At 37.2% G+C, this 27899-nt stretch overlaps 1 long non-coding RNA gene across 1 annotated transcript in view; it reads right to left on the bottom strand.

Moving 5' to 3' along the window:
• LOC123650658 overlaps positions 1 to 27899 on the bottom strand; it is a 66715-nt gene that overhangs the window by 25933 nt on the left and 12883 nt on the right. The window contains exon 2 of the long non-coding RNA XR_006739454.1: positions 24690 to 24731. This is a non-coding gene — a long non-coding RNA (uncharacterized LOC123650658). The remainder of the gene's footprint in view (positions 1 to 24689; positions 24732 to 27899) is intronic.

Raw genomic sequence — 27899 nt, 5'->3', positions numbered from 1 at the left:
GAGGCTCAAGAGGGCTTGTAAAAATGGGCCAAGCCTCTTAACACCTTAGGTAAGAATGCTAAGAATGGACACACTTCTACCCATTTTGCATTGGCTAAAATAAGTCACATGGGCAAGTCCGCTGTCAGTGGGGTGGGGAAATACACTGTTCTGTAGATGCGAAACGGAGTGAGTGAATAGTTGCTGAACATAACATAATCACTCACACTCATTATCAGCTGTGAAAATTAAATACTATCATCAAAGATGGGCCAATTATTGAGATATACTGCAAATTAATACAAACATCAAAGTGTGGCTTCAAAAGGGCTAAACATAAATTGCTGAAGTATGTTATTAAAAATGCTTGATGGCATGATTTTGACTTTTATCAGTAGTGGAACTTTTTTTTTTTATTTTTCAGGTACATGATGATTTTCTTGCATAAACCACTCCTATAAGTCATCTTCTATGATTTCCATTTTCTCATCTTTGAAAGTGGAGAGAAAACATAAAGTACTCTGAATATACAGTGTTTCTAGATTCTTACTGTTCCCCTTTCTGCTACTGTTTATCTCACTTATATCTGACTCAATACAATCATTTTTTTCCTAACTCAGTTTTCATGAAACTTTCTAAACGTTCAACTTAGCTTTCATAGAAGTAATACTTTTCTCTTTAGTTGCTTATATTTAAATTATGTGATTATAATGACAAGTATAGCTATTATAAAATAGTTTGAGAGCAAACATACTGATTCATAGCATTGGATTCGTAAGTATGGGACTTAACTAGTAAGAGCATAAATGCACTGTAACTTGCCATAGTGCTCAGTTGTCCTTCCTATTAACAAATCATTATGTTTTAAGATGGGAATGGAGGGGTTATAGTCAGGTGAATCAATCAAGTGGAGAATGTCTACTTTTGGTTTAATTCTTATGTCTTTGATTACTAAAGAAGTCAAACATTTTAAATATATGCATCAGCCATATATTTTTCCCAAGGAATTTATTATTTTATTTATAGATATAAAATTAGAACTTTTATAATCTAGCAATTCATAGCAATATTACATATCAAGCTAATGAAATGAATTTAATGAGCTTCAAAGGCAGAAAATTTATTGGAAAGATAACATTCATAATTCAACTGTTATCAATATACTATTTACAAAAGTTAATATTTTGTACCAAAAGATATACTCAAATTTAGTGGTTTTACTATGTGATATGTGTCCTGATTTGTATATAAATTTTGGACTTAATAAAGTTTTTAGGTAATAAACTTCTGCTTGTTTCAATTAATATAAATGTATATTAGGAAAGTGATTAGAAAGAACGCTACTCATCAACAGGAACATTTCTTAAAGAAACCCCTAACTCTTTCTATTGCTTGGTTCTTTCCCTTCATCTAAGTAAGTTATTCTTTCTTCTTCCTCTAAGATCAGTGTTTGAGATCAAGGTTTCTGTGACAATTTAGTTTATGTGTCAACTTGATTGGGACCCAGGGTGCCCAGATATTTGGTTAAGCATTATTCTGAGTATCCATAAAGGTGTTTCTAGGTGATATTAACATTTGTAGTGGTAGACTTGAGTAAAGCCCACTGCCCTTCCCACTGTGGGTGGCCCTCATCCAACCTAATGGAGGCCTGAATAGAACAAAAGGGCAAAGCAAGGGAGAAGTCCCTCTCTTTGCCTTTCTTTGAGCTGAGACATTGGTTTTCTCCTGCCTTCAGATTTGAACTCAGACTGGAGCTTACACTATCAACTCCCATCGTTCTCAGGCCTTCAGGCCTTCAGACTTATACTGGAACTATCAGTTCTCCTGAGTCTCCAGCTTGCTAACTGCAGATAATGAGACTTGTCGGCCTCCGTAACTGCATAAGCCAATTCCTTATAATGAATCATTCTCTATCCCTCCCCCTCTATATATGTGTGTGTATATATATATACACATATATATATATATATAGAGACAGAGAGAGACAGACAGACAGACAGACAGAGAGAGGGCTATCTGGAAAGTATCCAGCCATGTAATATGTTCTTATTAACAATGGCTGGATACTTTCTGGACAACCCTCTTGTATATATATTATATATACACACAGGCATACCTCGTTTTATAGTGCTTTACTCTACTGCACTTCACAGATAATGTGTTTTTCACAAATTGAAAATCTGCAGTAACCTTATGTCAAGCAAGTCTATCAGCCCCATTTCTTCCAACAGCATGTGTTCACTTTGTGTCTCTGTGTCACATTGCTTTTAATTCTCATAATATTTCAAACTTTATTATTGTGATAAATGTTATGGTGAGTTGTGATCATTGATCTTTGATGTTATTGTTGTAATAGTTTTGGGGCACCACAAACCACACCCATATAAGATAAAGAACTTAAAGACCTTAAAGAACATTGATAAATGTCATATGTGTTCTGACTGCTCCGTCGACCAGTCTCCCATCTCTCTCCTTTTCCTCAGGCCTCCCTCTTCCCTGAAACATAAGAATATTGAAATTAGGCCAGTTAATAACCCTATAATGGCCTCTAAGTGTTCAAGTGAAAGGAAGAGTCATATGTCTCTCACTTTAAATGAAAAGCTAGAAATAATTAAGCTTAGTGAGGAAGGCATGTTGAAAGCTGAAACACTGAAAACTAGGCCTCTTGCACCAGACAATTAGCTGAGCTGTGAATACAGAGAAAAAGTCCTTGAAGGAAATTAATAGTGCTACTCTGGTGAACACATAAATGATGAGAAACATTCTTATTGCTGATATGAAGAAAGTTTTAGTGGTCTGGATGGAAGATCAAACAAGCCGTAACATTCCCTGAGACAAAGCCTAATCTAGATCAAGGCTCTAACTCTCTTCAATTCTGTGAAGGCTGAGGGAGATGAGGAAACTTCAGAAAAAACGTTTGAAGCTAGCAAAGGTTGGTTTATGAGGTTTCAAGAAAGAAACCATCTCTATAACATAAAAGTACAAGGTAAAGCAGCAAGGGTTGATGTAGAAGCTGCAGTAAGTTATCCAGAAGATCTAGCTGAGATAATTTATAAATGTGGCTACATTAAACAATGGATTTTAAATGTTGACAAAACAGCCTTCTATTGGAAGAAGAAGCCATTCTAGGACTTTCATAGCTGGAGAGGAGAAGTCAATGCCTGGCTTCAAAGCTTCAAGAGACAGGCTGACTCTCTTGTTAGGGGCTAATGCAGTTTTAAGTTGCTGTAAGTGACTTTAAGTAGAAGGCAATGGTCATTTACTGTTTTGAAAATCCTTGGACCCTTAAGAAGTATGCTAAATCTACTTTGCCTGTATCCTATAAATTAAACAACAAAGTCTGGATGGCAGAACATCTGTTTATAGCATGGTTTACTGAATATTTAAAGCTCACTTTGAGACCTACTGCTTAGAAAATAAGATTCCTTTTAAAATATTAATGCTCATTGACAATGTACCTGGTCATCTAAGAGCTCCAATGGAGACATACAAGGAGATTAATGTTTTCATACTTGCTAACACAACATCCATTCTGCAACCCATGGATCAATGAGTAATTTTGACTTTCGAGTCTCATTATTTAAGAAATACATTTAATAAGGCTATAGCTGCCATAGATAGTGATTCCTCTAATGGATATGGGCAAAGCAAATTAAAAACCTTCTGGAAAGGATTTTCCATTTTAGATGCCATTAAGAACATTTCTGATTCATGGAAGGAGGTCAAAATATAAACATTAACAGCAGTTGGAAAAAGTTGATTCCAACCCTCATGGATGACTTTGAGGGGCTCAAGACTTCAGTGGAGGAGGTAATTACAGATATGTTGGAAATAGCAAGAGAGCTAGAATTAGAAGTGGAGCCTGAAGATGTGAATAAATTGCTGCAATCTCATGATAAAACTTGAATGGATGAGGAGTTGCTTCTCATAGATGAGCAAAGAAAGTGGTTTTCTGAAATGGATTTTACTCCTGGTGAAGATGCTGTGAACATTGTTGAAATGACAACAAAGGATTTAGAATATTACATCAACTTAGTTGATAAAGCATTGGCAGTGTTTGAGAGAACTGACTTCAATTTTGAAAGGAGTTCTACTGTGGGTAAAATGCTATCAAACAGCATCACATACTACACAGAAATATTTCATGAAAGAAAGAGTCAATCAGTGTGACAAACTTTATTGTTGTCTCATTTTAAGAAATTGCCACAGCCACCTTCAACCCTCAGCAACTACTACTTGATGAGTCAGCTCAGCAGCCATTAATATCAAGGCAAGATCCTCCACCAGGAAAAACAATATGATTTGCTGAAGGCTCAGATGACCATTAGCATTGTTCAGCAATAAAGTATTTTTAATTAAGGTATATATATTGTTTTCTTAGACAAAATGTTATTGCACACTTAATAGACTACAGTATAGTGTAAACACAACTTTTATATGCACCAAAAAACCAAAAAATTTGTGTCACTTTATTGCAATATTCGCTTGATTGTGGTGATCTGAAACCAAAACTGCAATATTTCCTAGTTATGCCTGTATGTATGTGTGAGTGTGTATGTGTGTGTTACATTCTATTTGTTCAGTTTTTCTGAAGAACTGAGTAATACAGCTTCTTTCATCTTGTTGGAGCTAAGTCAAAATTAAAGGTGGAGAAGAGGTTTGGAGATCCTGAGTCAAGAGTCCATGCCCATGGCTATTCTGAAAGGCAGCATCTATTCCTCCTCAAAGAGGGAGGCAATTGGTAGACGTGGAATTCTGCCAACTTAGGTTGCTTTATCTGAGCTCCAATGGACTTTTCTTAATGCAAGGTAACAGAATTGAGCTACCAATTCAATATAAATTTCTCTAGAGTAGAAACAAGGGATGATGAGCTATAGTGTCAAGCTATTTATGATGATCAGATTTGATAGGTGCAGGTCAGCCTGAATACATTTAGATTTCACCTCTCATATATTATTTTTGCTCAGTGCTGTATTGAAAACTGAGACATTAACATCCCTCATGTTAAAATAGGCCCAATAAAGTCCAGGCTCAGAGAGAAAATAAAAGGTCTGCAGTTTCAAGATGGGTTGCAAATCTTTACATAGAGTAGAAAAGATGGTTAATAACAGACCTAATTGAGAAATGCAATTTTTGTTGCTAGAGAACATTGGATGACAGACTTTTTTTTTTTTCTTCTTTTTTGTATTTATCACAGGCAATTGAACCTGGTGAAGGAAAGGAAATTAAGTTAAGGGGGGAAAAATTGGTTCCAAGTAAAGCTTAGGAAGCAATTTCTACCCCTGAGGTAATTAATGAGTGAAATAGGTTTTTACATTAGCTCTTAAGGCAAAGTCATTTTAATGAGAAGCCCTCTTGGGAAAAGTATTCAAAATAATCTGCCCCAGTGGTCAAGCAGTAGCTGATTTTGAAGTAATGGAACTATGGCTCTTTACAGGCAAGGGGTCTTCTTGTTCAATGAGGTATTAAACAAGGTCATTTTTTCCATTTGAATGACTGCCACCATCCCAGAAGAAAATAGCGGAAGGCTATCAAGGGGTTTTAGAATTGCTCTGCAGCGATCCTTTATATTTTTGCTTTACTTACAAAGTATTGCATGTGTGGTATATTAAAAAAAATTATTAAACACACAAAAGCACACAAAGCAAAGGACAAGAGGAACAAACATGCCCATGCTTGGATGTACCTACACTGTTCTCTCTCTGAATCCAGTTCTGTGAATTTCTTGAAACTGAAAGTGTTCTATAGTCAGGGAAGTCACACAGGCTAGTTTTGCCAAGCCACGCCTTTCCCTTTTCCAAGTGCACTTCCTCGAGAGACCACTCTGGATACTTCTGGAAAGCCAGTCATCTGGCTGAGAAATCTCCTGACCCAGGCAGGCTAGACCAATCTTTAAGTAACAGCATCTAAAAGAATGAGGCTTTTCTTTTCAATGTCCTCTGTGGAAACCTAATGATATGTGACTTTGTTATCCCTGCATTGCAATAAAAATCAAATCAGTGTCCAGTGTTGCCTAGCAGGAAGGAAATTTCAAGCAATAATCTTTTGCCAAAAAAAATTGCTTTACTTTCTCTGTCTTCTTCAGTTTGTGTTAATTACATCCGTCTTGATTGTCTGGTTGGCATTTACTTGTAATCCAGAATAAATCTTTTTATGTCCAGTATATTTTGAGGTTTTTCTGCAAATTATCTGTCAACCATGATTTCTTCATAGGGTTAGTTCAGAATTCTGTGAAAGTATTATGCTGTAGGTGAGTTATTTAGCTTCCTGCTCTTATATTTCTTACTCTCTGTTCCATCCAATCTCCAGGACAATGTTTCTCAAACTGGGATATTTAGACCTTTGGGGGACCAAAGACATATTCTATGGGTTAGGAAAATCTCTATAAAAATTCAGTATGTTCGCTTTGATAATTATCTTTTAAAATATTAAATATAAGCATAGTCTTGATTGTCTAAATAATAAATTTACAATCACATATAGATCCACAATTTATGTATCCATGCCTTCTTTTGTGTTTATGATCAACCTAAAGGGGTGGGCTCTAGCTTGGCTTTGACTGGGTTAGTAAGCAACAGTAGATTTTAGGGAGGCATATCTAGTGTCAAAATGGCAATAATCAGTCTATATCCATCTTTGTCTTCATGTTGACTTTTAAAGCAGTAATAAGCATCATATTCTTTTGTAAGAATAATTCATAATTAAAAGACATTTTTAGAGAATAGGACTAGCTTTTTAATAGATGAGACAAATTTACCATCATGAAAATTGCCTTTAGGAAATGATAATATGATGTGATTTGTGCTGTAATGGATAAAGGAGGGGCATCTTACCAAACCAGGGCGGAAGGTGATGGTTAGAAAAGACCACTGCGGTGTAGGCATGAAGGCCAGAAGGACTTAGCACTCCACGTAGCAGAGGGTTGGGGTGAAGGCTGTGGAAAGGAAACACCTATGCAAAGATATAGAAGGAGAAAAGCATGCTATGTGCATAATAGTTTATGCATTTTACAAAGAAGAAATTAAATAATTTTATTTGGTACATTATCCCATAATTATGTGATAAAGGTGAAGAGTTTGTTGTTTTTATCCCTTCATATGGGGAAACTGCTACTCAGAGAAGTTAAGTGACTTAGCTTGGTCATACAAGTATGAAGTAGCAGTGAGATTGCTATTTTACTGAATATCTTCTACTAAGCCACATTTTCTACTCAAGTACTTAAGATGGCTTGAAGAGCACTCTATGTTTCCCTAGTTTATCTCTGTCCTAATTACCATCCAACCATGTAATGGACACTATTAGGTAAGCAATTATACAACCCAGATGCTTTGTGAATTAAAAACCTGTTGAAAAGTTAATGATGAGTGAAATCCAAAAGACCAATATATATCTAGTGTCTGTTCTGTTCCAGCAAACTTTAGGAGGACTGAGTTGGCCAACACAGATACAATGCTCCTGGTTTATAGAATAAATTTATACCACCTCCCATTTTACCTGTTCCAATGTACATGGTGATTTGACTACTCTTTGTGTCTGTACTTGGTCCTTGTTCTCTCCTCTAATGCCTCTGATTTAGAAGATCTGTTATCTGCTCACTTTGGCTCTTGAACTCAGTGTCTCTCTTTAATTCTAGTATTGATCCTCTGGCCTCCTGCACAATGACCACTGCTCTGACCCTCAGGAACTCAGTGACTAAGTATAATTTCTTCTAGGGGAGAGTCATCCAAGATGTTATTCATAGAATCAAATCAAAATTAATAAGTAGAGGAACCTACAGCATGCATCAACTACTGAATTATCTTTTTGGATCACACAACTATCTGCTCAGCTAGTTGGTTTTGAGTCTTGCCTGAAGGACTGCTCTTCCCATTCTTATCATGCTTGATATCACCTATTTTAGCAGCCTTCTCACAGATCAGCCTGGTTCTCATCCTCTATCCAACTTGAGGCCATATTCAGCATTTTGTAGGTCATCCCCTCAGAAAAAATAAAGTCAACAAAACAAACAAAAGCTTCACTTCCACAAAACATTATTGAGTGTCACAGGTATTCTGCACAAGGTAGGGAGAGAAATGGAAGAAGATTCAAATGATAAGTATACAAAAAACTTAAAATTTCTGATTAAATTTATTTATTCTTTCTCCCAACGTTCCTCTCTAACTTAACTTCCAGCCATTTATTGTTTCTCTTCTTTCTCTTTTCCCTTCTCACAGCCTTTCAAATCCCTGCTGTTGTCCAGAAACTTCTCAGAAAGCACTTCCACGGTTATGCAATTGTGATCTCAGGGACTTAGAGCTCCCAGGGGGCTTCTCTCCAAACTAAATTATTAACCTAGAGAACAAATCTTTTGGCGGTATGTAAAGTCACAGGAATATCAGCAGTGGTGGAATTGATTCTGGCCTTCTAAGAAACAGAAAAGTGTTCCACCTTCTTACCTCACAGTTGAAAGCAAAACCAATATTGCACTTTCAGATTTTCTGCCTGGTTTTTGATAATATACAAACTCTCTTAATTAACTCATACTAGGATTTTATACATGAGCATTCAGATTTAATAATAACCCATCATCTACTGTCCAGCCCATGAGACAGAACACAGATAGAAATAAAGTCTACATATTAGGAGCTAAACATTTTGCTGGAGAGAATCCTTGACATATTTAGAGTGCTTTCACACATATTAGGGAATTCGATCCTCAAAATAACCCCGTGAGCTAAGTAAGGTAGGTGGTATTATATCTATTTTACACATTAAGAAATTCAAGGTTTATTAAGTTCACAAAATTTGTATGTGGTAAAGTAAGAAAACTCAAACCCATGATGTCTAAGGGTGTGATAGTCTCTGATAGTCATTAGTGCTCGTCACTAAATATTTCTGGCTTGCACTTTCTCACACCATTTGAGGATAAGCTGTGTGACTTGCTTTGGCCAATGCAACATGGGTAAACACAATGTATCACTTCTGGGCAGAAACCTTTGACAGCCATCGTAGATTCTCTTCCTTCCTTTCCACCTGCCACTCATGGGGATGGAAGAAGCATGTGTCAAAATGGAGCCCTGATTAGTCTCACCCCTGACAGTGAGAAGGGCGTCTCTGTCAACTAGCACTGGACATGTAATTTATAATTTTTATGACATTTTGTGAACTTAAAAGACTGTGATTTGGGAGCTGCTAGTTGCCACAGCATGACCAACCCTATCCTCAGTTATATGCCTTTGACTTCCCCTCTTTCTTCTTCTCATGTAAACTCTTCACACAGTGTGTTCAAATAGTCAAATAGCAATTGGACGATGGATCTGAGTCTAGTGTCTCCATGTTGTTGCACTGGCTATTGCTGGTAGCTCTAGTTAATACAGAGAATTATAGTACTTTTTATTTATCATAATTAGTTCTTCCCTAACATAAAAGAGTGAAAACTTTTACTGTTCACCACCTGCCAATGGGAAATACAACATAATGCAATGTAACTGAAGGTCACCCATGATTCACCACTGTAGAGAGTTATATCCAAAATTGGTGCCAAAGCATTTTCAGGTCACTTCTTGGGTGATGAGGGCAGCAAGGAGCAAGAGAAGAGTAAAAAAAATGTGGTGTTAATGCTGAAAAATGAAAGTAGAGGAAAAGATTAATAGTGGCAATTAAAGAAATGGAAAGACATTTTCTCTAAAAATCCAAGCTGTGCTGCGAATGGAACAGCAAAAGTTGAAAGATTAATAAGACAGCCACAAGTAGAAGATGATAGGGCAAGTGTGGGTGTGACTAAGAATGACTCCAGAAACTTCAGTATTCTTCCTTCTTTGCCCCTTTTCCTGACTTGATAAAAATAGGGACAGTTACCAAGCCAATGAAATCAGGAGTTTGTGAAATGTCTAAGCTGGCTATATTTGCACACAAATCCAGTGCTGGTTATAAAGCTGTTTTTCCTTTGAGTTCTATCAAGAATAGTGAGCATTCCATGATGAGGTGGGTGGTGGCATTTCTAAATAAAGTAAGAAGCCTCGAAAATGTGATTTGAAGCTTCATTATAGAGTTTTGCCTTCACCGTATTTTCCAACGTTAACTCTCGGCATAGACAAATTGAGTGGCCACCTAAATATTGTAATTTGAGGGGGTAACTGAAGGCCTGTCTGCCTTCCCCAATACAAAGTGTTTTACCCTTCTTTCTCCATTATTTCTATTTCTTACAAATGAGCTTTAAAAAAAAAAAAAAAAACCTCTACACTGAAAATTGCAACTCTCAAGTTTTCCTCTGTTCACATGCTTCTGGATTAGATATTTCTACGCACAGGTAGAGTCGAATACAAAGCAAGACTATTTCTAGATTATTGCTTCTTAAGCCTTTATATGCATATGGATCACTAGAGGATATTGCTAAAATGTGGATTCTGATACTATACGTCTGGAATCAGGCTTGAGATTCTGCCTTTCTAACAATTTCCTACATGGTACTGATACTGTTGATCCAGGGACAACCCATTCAGCACCAAGGACATCAAGTCTCAGAGTAGTTAAGTAACTTGCACAGGTCCACACTTAGTAAGTGGTAAAACTATGATTAGAGGGCAAGGCTGTCTGACTCCACAGGCTGCATTCTTGGTCAATAATGTAATGCTGCCCTATAGAGATAGCTACAGACTGGACATTCTCTGAGAAGAAGGATAACAGCATGAAAACAATGGATCACTAAGCTAGGGGGAAAAAACTGACATATTAGTGATTACTCACTTTGGGAAATAGATGTCTTAAGCTCAAAAACCTTAAAATCAGCCAATTTCAGCCTTATAGAACAGTATCTGTTTTCATGGCTCCAGTTCATAAAGTTCCACTATTGCCCCACCGAAGAGAGATAATAAAAGAAAGATTTCATAACACATGCAATCATCATTTGGTGTCAACACAGCACATTCTCCATGATATAAAGTTGCACAGCAGGAGAGAAAGGCCCAGAGAAGGCATTTAACTAGGCCGTGAACCTGGAAATTGAGAGGCAGGGCATTAGGTGCCACTCTGGGAGTCTCCTACAGCAAAGGGCCTCTATGGTGTGTTAACACAGTGAGGCTTGTGTGAGAGCCCACTTCAAAAGGCTCCATGACTCATTTTGTGTTTGATCACTGCTACTCTACAGCAGTGGATACTTTGGGTAGAAAAAAAGGAGCAAGTGTTAAAACTCTGCATGACAAAGACAGGAGAAAACCTTAGCAAATCTTAAGCCTACCAACGAAAATAGCTCCCAGGTTGGAAAACCTCCTAATATGGACACTGAAAGAAAGACCCTAAAAAGCAATAGAGACCACTCAAGGGGAAGGCCAGGAGGAATCAAAGATTAGTGTTGCTACTTAGCAATTTACCTATAAAAAAGTCTTAACTTTTCTGTCATTGATTAAAGAGGTTTATTGACTTAGAAGCTTCATTATGCTATCCGTCTGAATCTTTCTACACCTGTGTCCCCCATAATCCCATCACTCCTTACCCTACCACAACCCACACTGGTTTTCATTCCTTTTCCATGCTCTTGTTCCTACTCTTCCATCAAAAGTAAAAATCTGACTTCTTTTTCATCAAGGCCCAGCAGAAAGCCATGGGGCTGTTCCTGATTCCATGTTTCTCCATCTCCACTGCCTCCGCCTTGGTCCAGGCTACCCAAACCTCTCCACTGGACTGCTGCAAAGGCCTTCTAATTCTTTTCTCTGCTTTAACCCTTCCCTTCCGTGTGGTAGCTCCTGCACATAACAAGCACAAGGATAGGTTTAAAACGTGAATTAGATCATGCTACTTCCCTGCTAAAAACCTTCCTGTGGTCGTCATCATACTTCTCTCATTACATTTTGTAACATCTCAGCCCTGGTTGCACATGAGAATCTCCTGTGGAGGTTTTACAACATAGCAAAGGCTGGGCCTCAAGCCAGGCCAATTACGCAGGGCGCACCACTTGCCTGGTGACTCTCAGCACAGCCATGTGTATGAGCCTCCATTCCATGGGGTCTGGTCTGTGCCACCTCTCCATTTTATAGCACTTACTTCTGATCTTCGCTGTCTCCATGTCATCATTCAGCCCAAACATCACCTCTTCAGGAGGCTATCTCTGACCACCTTTCCCAGGTCCTCTCCTGAAGCACCTTTTTCTGCTTAAATTCACCTTGCTTACTCATGCTGTGATCTGCACTGTCCTACCAGAAAGTAAGCTCCAATGACACAGGCACCTTGTGTTTTGTTCAACATACCTGGCCCGCTGTAGGTGACTCGTTCAAGAAACATTTGTGAACAGTATTGAATGAATTCCCCAGGCAGAACTAATCACTTCTTCTTCTGTTTCCTCAAAGCACTTGGAGATTGCTCCATTAAAATACATCACCCATATTTTATTCCGTTGCATCTGTGCCTGCTTCCTCGCTAAACTGTGAGCAACTTGAATGTGGGAGCCATGTCTTATTCATCTCTCTATTTCTATTCCCCAGCATTGTGCTAAATGTATGATAGGTGCTTAATAAAACTAAGATACTACCCTTCATTATGAAAATCAAATTAATGAGTAGTGACAAACCAAGGATGGGGCAGACTATCCTGGCTCGTCAGTAACCTCAGCTTAATTTTAAAAATTAGGGCCAGCATTTATTAGGAGGGGAATCTTAAGACAGATATTATTTAGAACTGCTGGCACATAGTGATAATAAAAAGTAGATGCTTAGTTAGATTTATTATTGGTTTTAAATTATCTACAGACAATGTAGCCCCTTAGTGCCTGCACTCAAGGCTGATCACTATCACTGTCTTGCCTTCGGTACACCAGTTTGTGAGAAGTGCAAAAATTCTGATACATGACTATCATCCTCTCCTATCAAAGCCTCAGACAATTAAGAGCTGAGGCTCAAGGTAGAGGAGTCCTCTTGGCTAAGCCTTAGCAAACGAGTACATGCTCATCTGAACCTGAGAAGCTGGTAAACCACAAATGAAGCTAATTATCTATTTGCTACAAGCCTGCAGACATTAGTATTATGAAGATGAGAAGAAGCCCAACTGTGCAAGAGTAAAAGAAAATTTTTTGCCATATTACATTTAAAGAAACAGCCCAGAGTCATTTTCTGTGGGTGTGATTGCATTTATTCTATTGTTTTTTTTATTAGGAAAGTAACACAATGCTTGTTGTCACAAAGCAGACAATATAAAGGTACAAAAAGAATTAGCACTCTCTTCCCTAACTCTGCAGCCTAACTCCAATATCCTAAGGCAACCCATATTAATTTGCAATTTGGCATATATCCTCTGTAACTTCTGTGCTCTTAGAGCTATAGATAAAGAGATGGATAGAGAGAGAGATAGGTAGAGATAGCCATGATATAGATTCACACATATGCAGTTCATATTATTACAAAAATTGGGTCATCTCATTCACTTTTCTTTAAAAGTTGCTTTCTCTCAACAGTATATCTTATTCTTCCCTCTGGGTCATTACATAGAGACATAAATCATTCTTTTAAATTTAAATATCCATTCATTCAACCTATATTTATTATGAATGTCTACAGGTATCTGCTTTAGGCACTCAGGGGAAGAGACAAAATTCTTGCTTTGATGGAATTTACATTTTAATGTAGAAGATAGAAAATAAACACAAAAATAAGTAAAATAACAGCATGTCATGTTGAGCATTGTGGAAAACAAAAAGCAAAGGAGAGTTGCAGTTTTTCAAAAGTGACCAGAAAAAGTGTGTGAGCTAAGAACCGAAGAATATGATGGAGCCAGCCATGCATCTCTGCATCTATGCAAGACCTTTCCAGCCAGGGGGGACAGCAAGTACAAATAACACCGCCCAAAATATCCTACTACAAATTTTCTTAGGCACTAAGGCTTTGTGAATTATTGGTCAAAAGGAAAATATTAATACATGTAAAACTTACACTCCAAATCATTTTTCAGCAATTTACATTCCTGTTAGCAAGATACAAAGATAATCCTTTTACCACAAATTGATCAACAGTGGATATGGTCAATCTTTTTAACTTTTGCCAAATTGATATTTTTTTTCATGTCTCTGATTCCTGGTAATGTTAGAACATGTTTTCGGCCAATAATAGATTCCCAGTTAGAGACCTTTAAAATATTTACGTTAACATCATTATTACTAAATTCTGGTTCTCTGGCACAGGGTGAAGCAGGAAACATCACCCATGCAGTAATGGTAAAGTTGGGTTCAAGATAGAGCTTTCCTCATGGCAATGAAAGCCCAGCTTCCTGAGATACACAGGCAGATGGGGGCTAAACAGGAAGATAAACTATTGAGTTAAGAGATGCTGCTACCTGGCTGTCTGGGATGAATTGTTTTGAATATATACAAGGAAACCTGAAGGTGGATGGATGCCTTTTACAAAAGTTTAATTAGGAGGAAAAAGAGAACAGGAAATGATATCCTCTTGCTCTCATGGTCTGTGATCTGGTACTACCCCTTCCAAATAAGGATCTTTTGGGGATTATTTTAAATTCCATCAGCACATAGATGAATTCAGTGGCCCACACCATTACTCCTGGCCCATAAAGGATCAAAGAACTATCCTTCCTAACATTCAGCTTCCAAATAAATTAAATAATGCTAAGATATTAATGTAGTCCACATATTCATGTTTTGTGAAATAGCCCAGAACAATAAATTGAAGTGCTATAAATTAGCCTAGGCTAAGAGAGCCAAACCTGGAAATGGACACACCTATGAGGACTCACAGGAATCCAATTGCCCTGCTAAACTGGCTTCCATGGCTACTTTGAGAAAACAGGGTCTGGTCCAAAACGCCTGTGCAATATTGCATATACAAACCCCTACCTTGCCTATTCACAAAGCACATTTGAATTTTACAGACTCTGAGAAATTCCAACAAAGAAAATCAGTCAACCTTGTTAAATGATTTTTAAAAATTATTTTTGTAGTGAATATGTTTTTCCACAGTTTGCTTTAAAAGTAGCCTAGAAAGCACAGCAACATAGGGCTTATTTTCCAGAACATCCTGGGAATTTCACATGTTGTATTGTTATACAGGCCCTAATAAACTGAATGAAGACCAATTTTGTTTCTTTATTAATAGATACCATACTGATTTTTAAATCTGCATGCAAAAACCTGTGATCAATACTACTTAAACTTTTATTTTGGTCCTAGGTTAACAATGTTAGTGATCTTAAAATAATGCAGGTGCTTTCATTTAAGAGTGTTTACTATGATCCTGTGTTGTGCTAAATTAATCATGCATTAGATAATTTAATCTTCATGATAACCTTATTAAATAGGCACTCACATTCCCATTTTACAGATGTTAAAGTTGAGAGTTAGAGAAATTAATTGCATTGCCCAAGTTTCTAGAACTAGCATGTTTGGGGTCAGACGTTTTAACCCAGATAGTCCAACTATAGAGTTTTAACCACTGGAAACATTGTCTTTCTAGGCATGAGGCTTCAGTTGTCTATTTTAACAATTGCTTAGTAAACAGCAGTGACTGCAGCTGTCATTGGCATTAGAGTGCTTCAATAACAAAACAAACTATTCCTTAATATATAAGCATGAGAAACATGGCTACTGGGAATCTAAAAACATTCAGCAAGTAGGTTGGTAGGAACGTCAGGATTTGGTGTCGGAAAAAAAATAAGAGGACATAATTTCACAATGAAGGTCTGTCTTTTAAATTTAATGAAATTAGCCTTAGCAAAGTGTCTCTAATCACTGTTCTTATTGTTATCTTTTTGTCCAAGAATCAGATCATGATGGTTCAGAAAAGCAAATTTGGCACAAAATGACAAGTCAGGTACGAAGTGAGTAGAGCTAGGACAGCGTGGCACTTGGTCTCAAGTATGAAGAGAATCCCCTTCACTGGAAGTAGAGCCAGAGATCATAGACTATTTCTTATGTATGGATAAGACAGAAAAGGAAGGTTGAGAGGCTGAGTGCCATTTTAACCAATAACCTGATCCTCACTACCCTGAAAAAGGAAGTCACCATCGAGTCGCTGGCCAGTCCAGAACCACCCAAGGATGGATGAATTACCAAGCCTTATGAACTGCATGCACTTACCATCCTGTGACAGCAGTTTACAATTAAACTTTATGGCCTGCCCACAAGACAATGCTGGTCATGTATGGCTGTTTCCCAACAGGGTTTTTGAACATTTAAAAATGTTACCATTGCCCCATAAAGGGTTCCCCAGCTGCTTGGGAGAGAATCTCTACTGTGTATGTAGGGTAAGCTCTGTCATCTGTCTCTCTCAATAAACCTTCCTGTTGCTAGTTGGCTCGCTTTTGAATTCTGTCCTGAGCAAAGCCCAGAACCCTTTTGGAGTGTTTAGGGGGCTTCCCTGACTTCATTAGGACATTTCTGGCATCAGTTCAGTGGCAAAGCTTGTTTCAGCTTGACTGAAAAACATTCACATTGTCTCCTTAAGATTCACACCACTGCCATGACAACAATAGCACACAATAGCACACAGGCGCTTGTGCGAGCACACACACACACACACACACACACACACACACACACACACACACACACACACGTGCGCGCTCATTCCCTGCAGAGAGGTTTATCCCAGCATAGAGATCAATTCAAATGACATCAATTGGAAAAAAAATCTCTCTCTGTTTCTTTTCTCTAACTTCCCTATGCCTCACTGTTCACCTGAACCCCTTTCAGAATGTCTCCAAGACCCTGGGAAATGTCCCATGCCTTCCTGTCTTCCAATAGAGATTCCATTTAGGCTTATTTAACAAATGTAATAATCACACTCCTTTTGGAGATCCCTAGTGTCTGATTCAGTGGTGACTTGGTCAGCCTGGGGTCAGAGAATCTGAGCGCTTATTCCAAAGTGTTACACTGAGCTTTTCCACGTTGAACTGGCAGATGATGCTTTCCATCTCCTTCTGGCTCCAGCACTTACAGCTCCATGGCCTTGGGCATGTTATTTATCTTCTCTGTGCCTCACTATTTTTTATTTATAAAGTGCATAGACATGAAGATTGCCTCTTAGAGTTCCCATTGGGATTATGTGAAAGAATCCATGTAAAGCATTTAGAACCATGCCTGGCACATAGTAAGTACTCAATAAAATTTGCTCACCATTACTATGTTCCCTATTGCTATTTCTGTTATATACCGTTGCAATGTTGGCAAAGATGAGTTCTTAAACCTGGAATTTCAGTCTAGTCTGTGAATTGAGTTGCACAGAGAGGCCTTAGTTTTGCTCATAGGGTTGGTGATTGATGCTTGTTTGCTAACACTGAAAATGTTGGCAAAGGCAGGAAGGAGGGCTGGCAGAGAAGCTGTACTAATTACTGAAGGTGCAAATTCAACATGCAGCACTCTTGCAAGACATAATGAGCCTGTGCTGAGGTGAAACAGGAGGTTTGTTACATACATTAGAATTAGATGCTCTAATTGCCTACCACCCCAAATGTGAATGATTTCTTGAGAAACAGAAGAAAGCAATCCACCCACCTCTACAAGACAACAAAAGAGTTTTCTTCAGTCAGCTGATAAGCAGGGAGCCAGGACATAAGGGTAATTTTGTCCAAGCAACAGTTGATTAGATATGCTGCTATCTGTTTTCAAATACCACAGGGAGAAACAGAAGACTGTGATAAAGGAACAATGTCCTTTATCAAGGGGAACCTGGAGCATTTCTTAACTGGCTAATGAGGGAATTGGCAGTGGGTCATTTGTGCTTCTATTTGTTTAAAACACAGAAGTTGAACCAGCCAATCAAGCCACAACCACGATTGGAACAAGAACAGTTTTATGGTTCTTGCCTTTACAGAACATTATACATTATCCTGAACAGGTTCAAATAAATTACACTTAAAGTTTTTAGACTGTAAGATAAATTTAATGATGTCAAGAGAATACACATATTTACGTAATTTAGCAATTAAGTAGTTTAACAAATTGTTCAACAGTGCCACCTGTAGGCAAACCCGTGCCCCTTTAATGGAGTGATGGGAAGCGTGTCAGGAGAGAATCAGCACCACTCAAGAGTTTGCCAAAGACTTTTAGATCAGACTAAAGTTAAAATCCTAGCTTTGACTTTCATGAGCTATGCGAGCTTGAGAAAGTTTTTCAGCTTTTCTGAGTTAATATTTGTTTTTGCACTTCCCACATCAAGGACCCATTTTTAATGGTCACAGACTATCCTATCTTTGGACACTGCAGTGCTGGGAAGTTCTTTATAGGGGCACCTTAATATAATTTTATTCATTAGTTCAATGCCCCCCACGTGGGCATATTCAAACCTTGCATCAACATAGTTCTTAAAATATTTGAAAACATACTGGGTTCCTTTTCAACCTTCCTTTCTTTGAGCTAATTACTATTAGTTGTCCTTAACACTATCCTATACAAAATAAAAATAAACCCAAGTCACTAACATCAATAATGTCCTCATGTATTGCAAGCATTTTTCAGAACGTTGTGAGGTATTTCTATTATTCCTTTTGTTCCATTATTCCTATTTTGTTCTATAATTCTTTTTAGTTCTATTATTTCTATTTTGTTATATTATCTCTATGTGTTTGTTCAAACTGAGTCTCATATAGATATATTGCTCAAGGTTACACAATTATTTCTATCATCTTTTTAAACAAAATAGGACCGTTACCTTATGCCTGAAGGCAAGTATCACTTTGAAATCTGGTAAAATCAAAGTCTTCCTAAATTCACCTAAATTGCATAACCCTGCACATTGGGTTAAACACCCCTTAAAAGCCATCCTTGGTCTCAGATCCTCAGCAGATCCACCTGGGCCTCAAGTTGAAAACTCCTATTTTAAAGGAATTGAAGATACGGGGTCCAAATTCTAGCCTCTTTCTCCCAATCTCAGTTTCCATTCTTTCTCAGCAAATAGCCTTTCTCCACAAACTCCAATAAAAGAAACAAATCCCTTGGTTTTGTTGACCTAGTAAACATTGCAGCTGTTGTGTTTTCACACCAGCAAATAGAATTTACTGCTAGGAAGCTGGAAAGCTACTCTGTAATTTTCAGTTTTGCACAGTTCTTCGGTATGGGATACTGTGGAGATTTCAAGTCTAGCTACAGGTGTGCGGTAAGCAGCTACCTTCCAGGCCTCGCCTCCAGGAAGAGTCAGCACTTTCCACAAAAGAAAGAAGAAAACATTCCTGTCTGATAAAAAGATAGAAGGCTCAGGGTCAAGAAGGCAGCAGATGTGTGAGTCTAAAGTTTTCAAAGGAGAGAGGGAAAGATTGCCTTTTGAGCTATAATTTTCAGCTCTGTGAAGGCCCCACAACCACAGATCATCACTATGCAGCTGTTGTATTTCAGGCATTGATTTTTGCGATGAGGTACAGGAAATAGGCAAACACTGAATTTTCATTAGCTCCTTGGGGAAAGTGAACATCCTCCCCAAACCAAACTGTCTAGAACGTATTAAGGGATAATTTATAAAAGCTGGCTCGATGGAACTTAAACAAACAGCAGTAATAGCAATAAAGCATTTCTGGGTGAGCAGCTAATTTGAGCTAGGTCATGCCCATGTTAAAGAGCTATCCATTTTAAAGCACGTTCCTTTTCTTCACTCAAAACTTTAATGGGAAATCTGTCTGTTGTTTTCTTTTCTTTTTTTGTATATGTTTTACACAGAAGGGCACTATGACAAATCTGAAGGGTTAAGAGAGAATTCTGGGTTGACAACACCTGTAAGAGTGATGCTCATATCAGAAATCAAAGTCCTAAACTCTGCTACCCTATTATGTATTCAGATACCTAAGTAAGCATTGGGAAGCACATTGAGTGATGTAATACCATCTGTGTGGCATTTATCAAACCCTACTTGGCAGTATGATCACTTGAGTGCTGCCTTTATTCTCCTTATAAAACTCTCTCTTAAAGTCAGAGACACTCTCTTACTATAATACCTAATACAGGGGCTCACATATACTGAGTGCTTGAAAAAAATGTACTCATTTCCGCTTCTAAGAATTTATCCTATATAAATAATTATGTAAAGATGTTTGCAGAAAAAAGTTTCCTGCAGCCATTCATTATTTAAGAAATATTTATTTCAGCATTTTGACTTCCCGGGTATTGTGCATAGTGTTTGGTTTCTTGAGGGGCAATAAGGTGGACACAGTCTCTATCTGTCCATATAGAGCTCACAGGATAACGAGGAAATCGACATTAACCAAATGCTCACAAAACATATATTTAGCTACAAACTATGATAATGGCTTTGGAGGATAAATATTTGGTTCCATGGGAACATTTACTAGATCTGATCTATTCAGGAGGACCATGAAGGCTTTTCTAAGGAAATGATGATTGTACCAAGACTATAAGGTAATTGATAATGTGTATATTGAGAGGGCAGAAGCGGGCAGGGGGAGACCATGGGAGTGGAGGGGAATGTAGACCATTCTAGGAGTGAGATGCAGCAGAAGAGGTGGACAGGAGCCAGACCATGCCATGCCCTCAGGGAGGCCATGCTAAGGAGACTTATCTTATTATAAGAGTAATAGGTTGCCACTGAAGGGTCTTTAAGGTATGAGAGGTAGGAGGGAGGGATAAGTGCTTTTATGCAGGAAATTTTACACAATAATGGGAAATCTAGTCTCTAATTCTTATTTTTTAATAAAAGAAAAGTGTAATTTTTCAAGACAAACTTTCCTACTAAAGCCCAGAAACAATCTATTGTCTCAGACATTATATAAGGTACACCGAACAACAAAATGGGCAATGCCTTTAACAATTGTTCTGTAATTATTGGAGCTTTTCAAATATAGTTATTTGTTTTAGCAATATTAGACAGAAAACTAATAGAATAGCATTAAAATGAAATTTATAAAAAAGATTTTGCCTGCGTGTGGGCAGCCAAGCTAATGAGTTTCAGATACATGATTTTCTATGGATCTAGTTAGATTTTAAGACAGAACTGATAGCTGAACTACTACTATAAATATAAAGATAAGAAAGGCACGGTCCCTGTTCTCAGATATCACAATTAATTTATTAATATATATTAATATCTTATTATATTGAATTAATATATATGCTTTTTTCTCTCTCAGACATACTTATATTTAGTTAAAATATCCAAGACTTTTTTCTCTCTCAGACATACTTATATTTAGTTAAAATATCCAAGACTTTATCAGACAATGTCCATGAAATAAGATCATATCTATTTATTTTTTCTTCTTTATTAATTGCAATGCTTGTTTAGATGTTTAGGCTAACTAGTTTTTAAAAATTTCTTAATGTTGCTAAATTATTTCTTCCAGAGAATAACTACACATTCCCAAACCATGTAAGTATAGGGTTGAACCCATTAATGCACATCATAATTTGTCATTACATATTTAAAATAATCATCCTAATAAAAGTATGAAAGAATAAACAATATCCAGTAGGTATGCTCATGGAAATTAGAGTCAAAGGGGTACTCATAATTCCTAGGATACTAATTCTGCAAGATATTGAAAAACTACAAAATTTACAAATATTATCCTAGGTATTTGGCACATAAAATCTCAGAATTTCATATTTTGGGAAAGATTCTGGTATAGAAATTAGGTTTGAAAAAGACTTGTAACTCAATACTGCATGATTTCAAGGTTTCATTGATACAAATGTATATAGTTGAAAAGCAATAACAACAAAACATTTCTAAATATTTGAACAAGCTGATATGAACCAAATAAAAAAATGTGCTGCTCTACCAAACTTGTGCTCTCTGAAACTGTTTCTGTATGTCTATGGACATTTCATTTGACTTATGATCTTCTAAGTCTATTAGCCAATATGGCTAATAAGTATATTTTCTCATTCTATCCTGTATGTCCCATGAGAAAGCAATAGTATAGTTTGACCATTAAGATTTTTGATGTGAAGCTGCATTTTAGGAGGATACTTTTCCAAACACTGCTTTCATTTATTTAAATCAACATTATTGCGCTATAACATATAAAAACATACAAAATGCATCCCCCGTATGTATATGATTCACTGAATTTTGACAGCACTACAATCAAAATATAAAATATGGGCCAAGCATAGTAGCTCATACTTGTAATCCCAGCACTTTGGGAGGCTAAGGCAGGAGGATCCTTTGAACCAGGAGGTTCGAGACCAGCCTGGGCAACATAATGAGACCCTGTCTCTACAAAAAAACAAAAAATTAGCCACACGTAGTGGCACACACCTGTAGTCCCAACAACTCAGGAGGCTGAAGTGGGAGGATCTCTGGAGCTCAGAAGTTCAAGGCTGCAGTGAACTATTATCCCACCACTGTACTGTAGCCACACCCTGTCTCTAAAAAGAAAAAAAAAAAAAAAAAGATATAGAATATGTCCAGCACCTCACAAAAGTTCCTCATGTCCTTTTGAGGTCATCCCCACCCTTGGCGCTAGGCAATCACTTATCTGGTGTCACTATTGATTAGTTTTATTCCTTTTTGAATTTCACATATAAAATCATATAAAATCTTACAATATATACTCTTTTGTGTCTCTCTTGTGATTTCTAAATTTTGATTATAATGTGCCTAGACATAGTTTTGTTTTTATTCACCCTGGTTGGAGTTTTCTAGCTTTTTGAATCTATAAATTTGTGTCTCTGTCAAATTTAAGAATTTAGGAAACATTATTTTTTCAAGTATTTTTCTGCCCCATTTTTTCTATCTTCCTCTTTGAACTCAAATTTCACATACATTAAAACAAATGTTATGTCTTTTTTTTTTTTTCTGAGACAGAGTCTCCCTCTGTTGCCCGGGCTAGAGTGAGTGCCGTGGCATCAGCCTAGCTCACAGCAACCTCAAACTCCTGGGCTCAAGCAATCCTTCTGCCTCAGCCTCCCAAGTAGCTGGGACTACAGGCAGGCGCCACCATGCCTGGGTAATTTTTTCTATATATATTTTTAGTTGTCCAGATAATTTCTTTCTATTTTAGTAGAGACAGGGTCTCGCTCTTGCTCAGGCTGGTCTCGAACTCCTGAGCTCAAACGATCTACCCGCCTCAGCCTCCCAGAGTGCTAGGATTACAGGCGTGAGCCACTGCGCCCGGCCTCAAATGTTATGTCTTTGAGGCTCTTTTCATTTTTTTTCAATCTTTTTTCTCTCCATCTTCAGATTGAATATTCCATCCTATTTCTCTCAAATTTATTGGCCTTTTTCTCTGTCATCTTCATTTTGCTGTTAAATCCATGAAGTGATGTTTTTCTTTTTATTTCAGACGTTGTATGTCCCAGTTCTAAAGAATTCCATTTTAATATTTCCATTTCTCAGTTTTCCATTTCTATTTTTTTCATTCATTCCAAGTATATTTCCCTTATGTCATTGAACATGATCATCACATCTGCTTTAAAACTTTTGTCTCATAATTCCAATATCTGGGTCATTTCAAGATGTTTTTGTCTTATCAGTATTTTCTCCTGAAAGAATAATTCCTATTTTCCCATTTCTTCTTATGTTAAGTAATTTTATAATGTGCCCTGGACATATACATTTAATGTTGTGGAGACTCTGGATTCTCTTACATTGTCCTATATAGTGTTGATTTATCTGTTTTAGCAAATTGCTTTGTTAAATTCAAACCGCACAGTCTCTTGGGAAGCAGTCCTGATCTCAAATCTGTTCTTTATGCCTTGCTATGCTACTGGAAGTCCAACACACACAGGTAAGATTCAGAGGGAAGAATTTATACACTGAATTTTTTTTAACTTTCCCTCTAGAGCTGTCTCTCCAGGATTCCTGCCCTGTTTTTCTGTAACTGTGGTTTGCCCTGAACTTTGTCCACTGTTTCTTTGAGCCAAGATGACAGCAGATTTTCTTTTAGTTTACCACCCCACCTGTGCACACTGGGGCCTCTCCTCAGGATGGAAACAATGAAAGTGGAAAACTCACGCAGCACCATTCCCTTCCCAGTATTGATTCCTGTCTCCACCTCCATTAGACCCCCGTAATCTGTCTGCTTTCTTTCACTTTCCAGTGCCTTCAGGAAGATTTTTTAAAATATAGTATTATATATTTGGTCCAGATTTCATATTTGTTACCTGAGAGAGAGGGTGAGTATGATACGAGCTTTCTGAGCTATCACTGGAAGTGAAACCCAGATATATTTTTAATTATCAAATTATGGCAGCTTGAGACTCCACTGTCATATGTGATAAAAAGTGGTTCACTTCAATGTATCTTTTGGCTAGTATAAGTAGACCTAAAAGTGGAGCCTTAATCATGCTTGCAAGCCAGACTGCTGGGCACCATTGCTGTGCAATATTCACCCTGGCCCCCGGTGCGTGCCCACTGACTGCAAAGTCTCTTGGTGATGCCTCACTAGTGTCCCTGCCTGCCATGTTGTCCCTAAACAAGTCCTAAACAGAGGCAGAGAGATGGCTTTTTCTACCTTTTTACTTGGAATGCAAAGTAGCTCTGTTTGTGTTTAGAGTCTCACAAAGGATCTCATTTAATGTTTTGCCAGATGAGATTGGGTGCATTCGAGGTGGCATGGCCACAGGCTTCTAGCAACATCTCTTTGTCCAGATCACCTCTTTATTTCTAACAGATAGTAACCAAATAGTAAAGGTCAGTACCTGAGCAATGTAAAACATAAGCCTTTAATAATATTAGCCATAATTTATTGAGTTCTTTACCGCATGCTAAGACCTTCTTGATAAGGTTGGACAGTAATAACTAAGAATGTGATCTCTGAAGCTGGATTGCTTGGGTTAATACCATTACCTTCAATAAGTTGCCGACTCCTTCTGTGCTTCAGTTTCCCAACTGAAAAAGAAAAAAAAAGACCAATAGTATCGTGTGTTACAAGGGTTAAATGAGCAATACAGCTGATGAATTTAGAATTGTGCCAGGTACATAGTGAGCATTCAATAAATATTAGCTATTACTGTAATTATGACTGTCACAACAGTCCAATAAAGTAGATTTTTTTTTTTTATATTTTATAGATGAGAAAACTGAGACAATGAAAGCTTGAGTTACTGGCCCAAATTCACTTAGTTCTGAAGAAACAAAACTCACATTTTGAGTAAGGCGTTCTGTTCTGGCTCCAGTACCCATGTATTTAACTAGTCTCCTGTTTTAAACACAGTGCAAGTAGCTGGTTGCAGGATGAATGTCATGCTGTTCTCCTGGGTCTTCCCACAGCCCTAAGGTTCGCATGTTATTAACTGATACGAACAAACACCGGGCAAAGGGGGAGGAGATTTTATCTGGCTCTTGCTCAGCCAACCAAAATTGTCTTGTAACTTCTGTGATTAATTGTACTAAAAAATCCACTATAACTTTTAAAGATTTAAGGTTTGTTCTAAATCTTCAATTTTTTGGTTTTTTGTTTGTTTGTATCTCAGAAAAGACATCAGTGCTAAATCACACAAATAAGTAGATGAATACTGCCTGGGTAAGTTTGATCTTGCAATGTAATATTGTATTGTTTTCATAATAGCATTGCTCAGGTACCGAACTCTATTAATATTTGATGACCATATTTTAGAAATATATTTCTCTTTCGTTATATGTCATATGTAAAAACAAGTAAATATCAAATTTACATACAACTTTAATTAGGAGTAAAAATGGAAATATATTTTATTCATTTTGTCCTCACAAAATTTATCACTTTTATTAAAAAAAGTCAACCTACCATGCTCTGAATATTTTAGGATAATAACCATGTATGATAGAAAAGAACATGGAAGGTTTCTAACTCTATCTTACATCAAATTTTCATAGGAATCTTTTCTGTAATATCATAGGCATATAATCATGTAACCATTACTTTAGATACCTCTATTGCTAGAAAGCTTTGATTTTTTAGAAAATTCTTTTTATAATGAGCTAAAAGCTCCCTTCCTATACCTGTCACTTACTAGCCTTAGGTCTAGCCAAAAGAAAACAAGAAAATAAACTCTCCCTTTCATGTTACAGTTACTTATATATTTTAAAATAATTATCCTTTCCATTCAAACCTTCTTGGCCTAAATATCCTATATATAAAGTTATTTTCAGAACTTTCTTAACATATTATAACTGTCTTACATAGGAACACATGCTCTTCTAGTTCCTTTTTAAGAGATGGTGATTAGAACTAAACACAGTATGATACATGTGATCAGATAAGTGCAGAATTCACTACATCTATCACTTCTCTTGATCTATAAACTCTGCTTGAATTAATGCAGTTTCTGAAAGCTTTTTTCTTTTTTACTCATACCACTAATATTGCTGGCTCACAGAATATCATTAGAGTTCCCTTACTGCTTTAAATGTTATTTAAATATTACATCAGTCTATAAAAATATTCTGCTTTCTAGGAGCAAATTTACTATTTTAAGCAATATATGTGTACACACATACAGTTTTTTACACATATACTCACTTATGTGCAAGTTAAGTCATAGGAACTTACGCTACCAATAAGGACCGAATAACAGATACTGGGTCTGAGTTTAGTTTCACCATAATTGTTGGTCATAGCATAATTGTCGGTGATGTTTGTGATACTTTTATATATGGCTCTGTTAATACAAATGTCAGTGTCTCAGATTCTATTTCTCTCTGTACCCACATCCAAATAGAACATTCTAATTTAGGTGGGAAATCAGTCACATTTGTCTTCTTGTCAATGTTCTTCCACAGGAACTCTATTAAAGAAGCTAAACCTTAACCTTCCTCTGACAGAGGCTAAAACCAGGCTAATTAATTGAATCATACCAAATCAACTTCTAGTTGGATTATTTTTCCTAAAGTGTTTGCAGTAATGGGGTGAGCTCATTCTTAGGACATTAAATAAGGTAAGGTAGGCAAGTCAAAGCATCAACATATGGGGTCCATATTGACTCAGCATAAAGTTTAATCATTTTTGCCAGCCGCGGTTGACTATCTGCACTATACTTGCTTAATTTTACCTTCTGTAGGTCCCTAAAGTGAATTCTCTATTCTAGCTTGAGATCCTTGAATTGTGATACCACCACCACCCAAACACACACACACACACACACACACACACACACACACACACACACACACATACATACATACATACATACATACGTATCTACTTCCCATCACACAATTACATGGGCTGGCCCTGTAGATTTTTCTCCTGTTGCATCCTTTTTCCAAATTGATCTCCCTCTTCTCTCCCCATCTGCATTCTACCCTGCTTTTCATGTCCTCCTCCTTTAGAGAAAAAAATCTCATAACAACTTCAGAATTTCTTAAAATATGAGGAAGCTAGTTTTCTGGAACAAAGGCAGGTAAAAGAAGTACTGTTTAGAAGAATCAGTGCATATAAAGATGCTCCCTGTCCTTGCTACCCCTCTTTACAACTTAAAAGAAAAGGAAAGGAAAGCAGTTAAAAGGAAAAAGACCACTCCACGGTGAAATGAGCAAGTGAGCCACCCTAATTGTCCTATCACTATAGTTGACATCACATCAGCAACACCAAACAGTGCCTGGCACCTCATAGCCAGATAGCTCAGGAGTATCTGGCCAACACCTGGACAATAGATCTTTAGTAAAATGGGTAAAACAGAAGTTGGTAAAAGCCACCTTGTAATTGCACTACCCAATGTGAACTACAGGGAAGGGCTTGGACTATGGTAGTCCAGGAGCAGTTCAATTAATATGGGCACAACAATTGACTAACTAGTGAATTTTAAAAAATTATCTTGCATCCTAAATTGACATTCAGACCTGGAGTGGTCAGAAGAAAGAATTGCTAAACTATTTCTCATGCCTGGAAAATTTCTATCATTGGGAATACCCTGAATGCTTTGCAACTAGGGATGTTTTGCACAGAGAATGGAAGTGTCAAGGGGCCCTATAAGATTACCCTTTAATATATGAAACAGGAACTTAACTTTTTAAACATAGTCTTGAAAGTGGGACAGTGACCGAAGGGCACAGGGAGAAAGATTTTGTTTCAGTATA

The sequence above is a fragment of the Lemur catta genome, chromosome 15 (genome assembly GCF_020740605.2).
Source record: "Lemur catta isolate mLemCat1 chromosome 15, mLemCat1.pri, whole genome shotgun sequence".
NCBI classification, from domain to species: Eukaryota; Metazoa; Chordata; class Mammalia; order Primates; family Lemuridae; genus Lemur; species Lemur catta.
The sequence above is the reverse complement of the archived record's forward strand: the minus strand, read 5'-3'. Positions and strand labels throughout refer to the sequence as shown.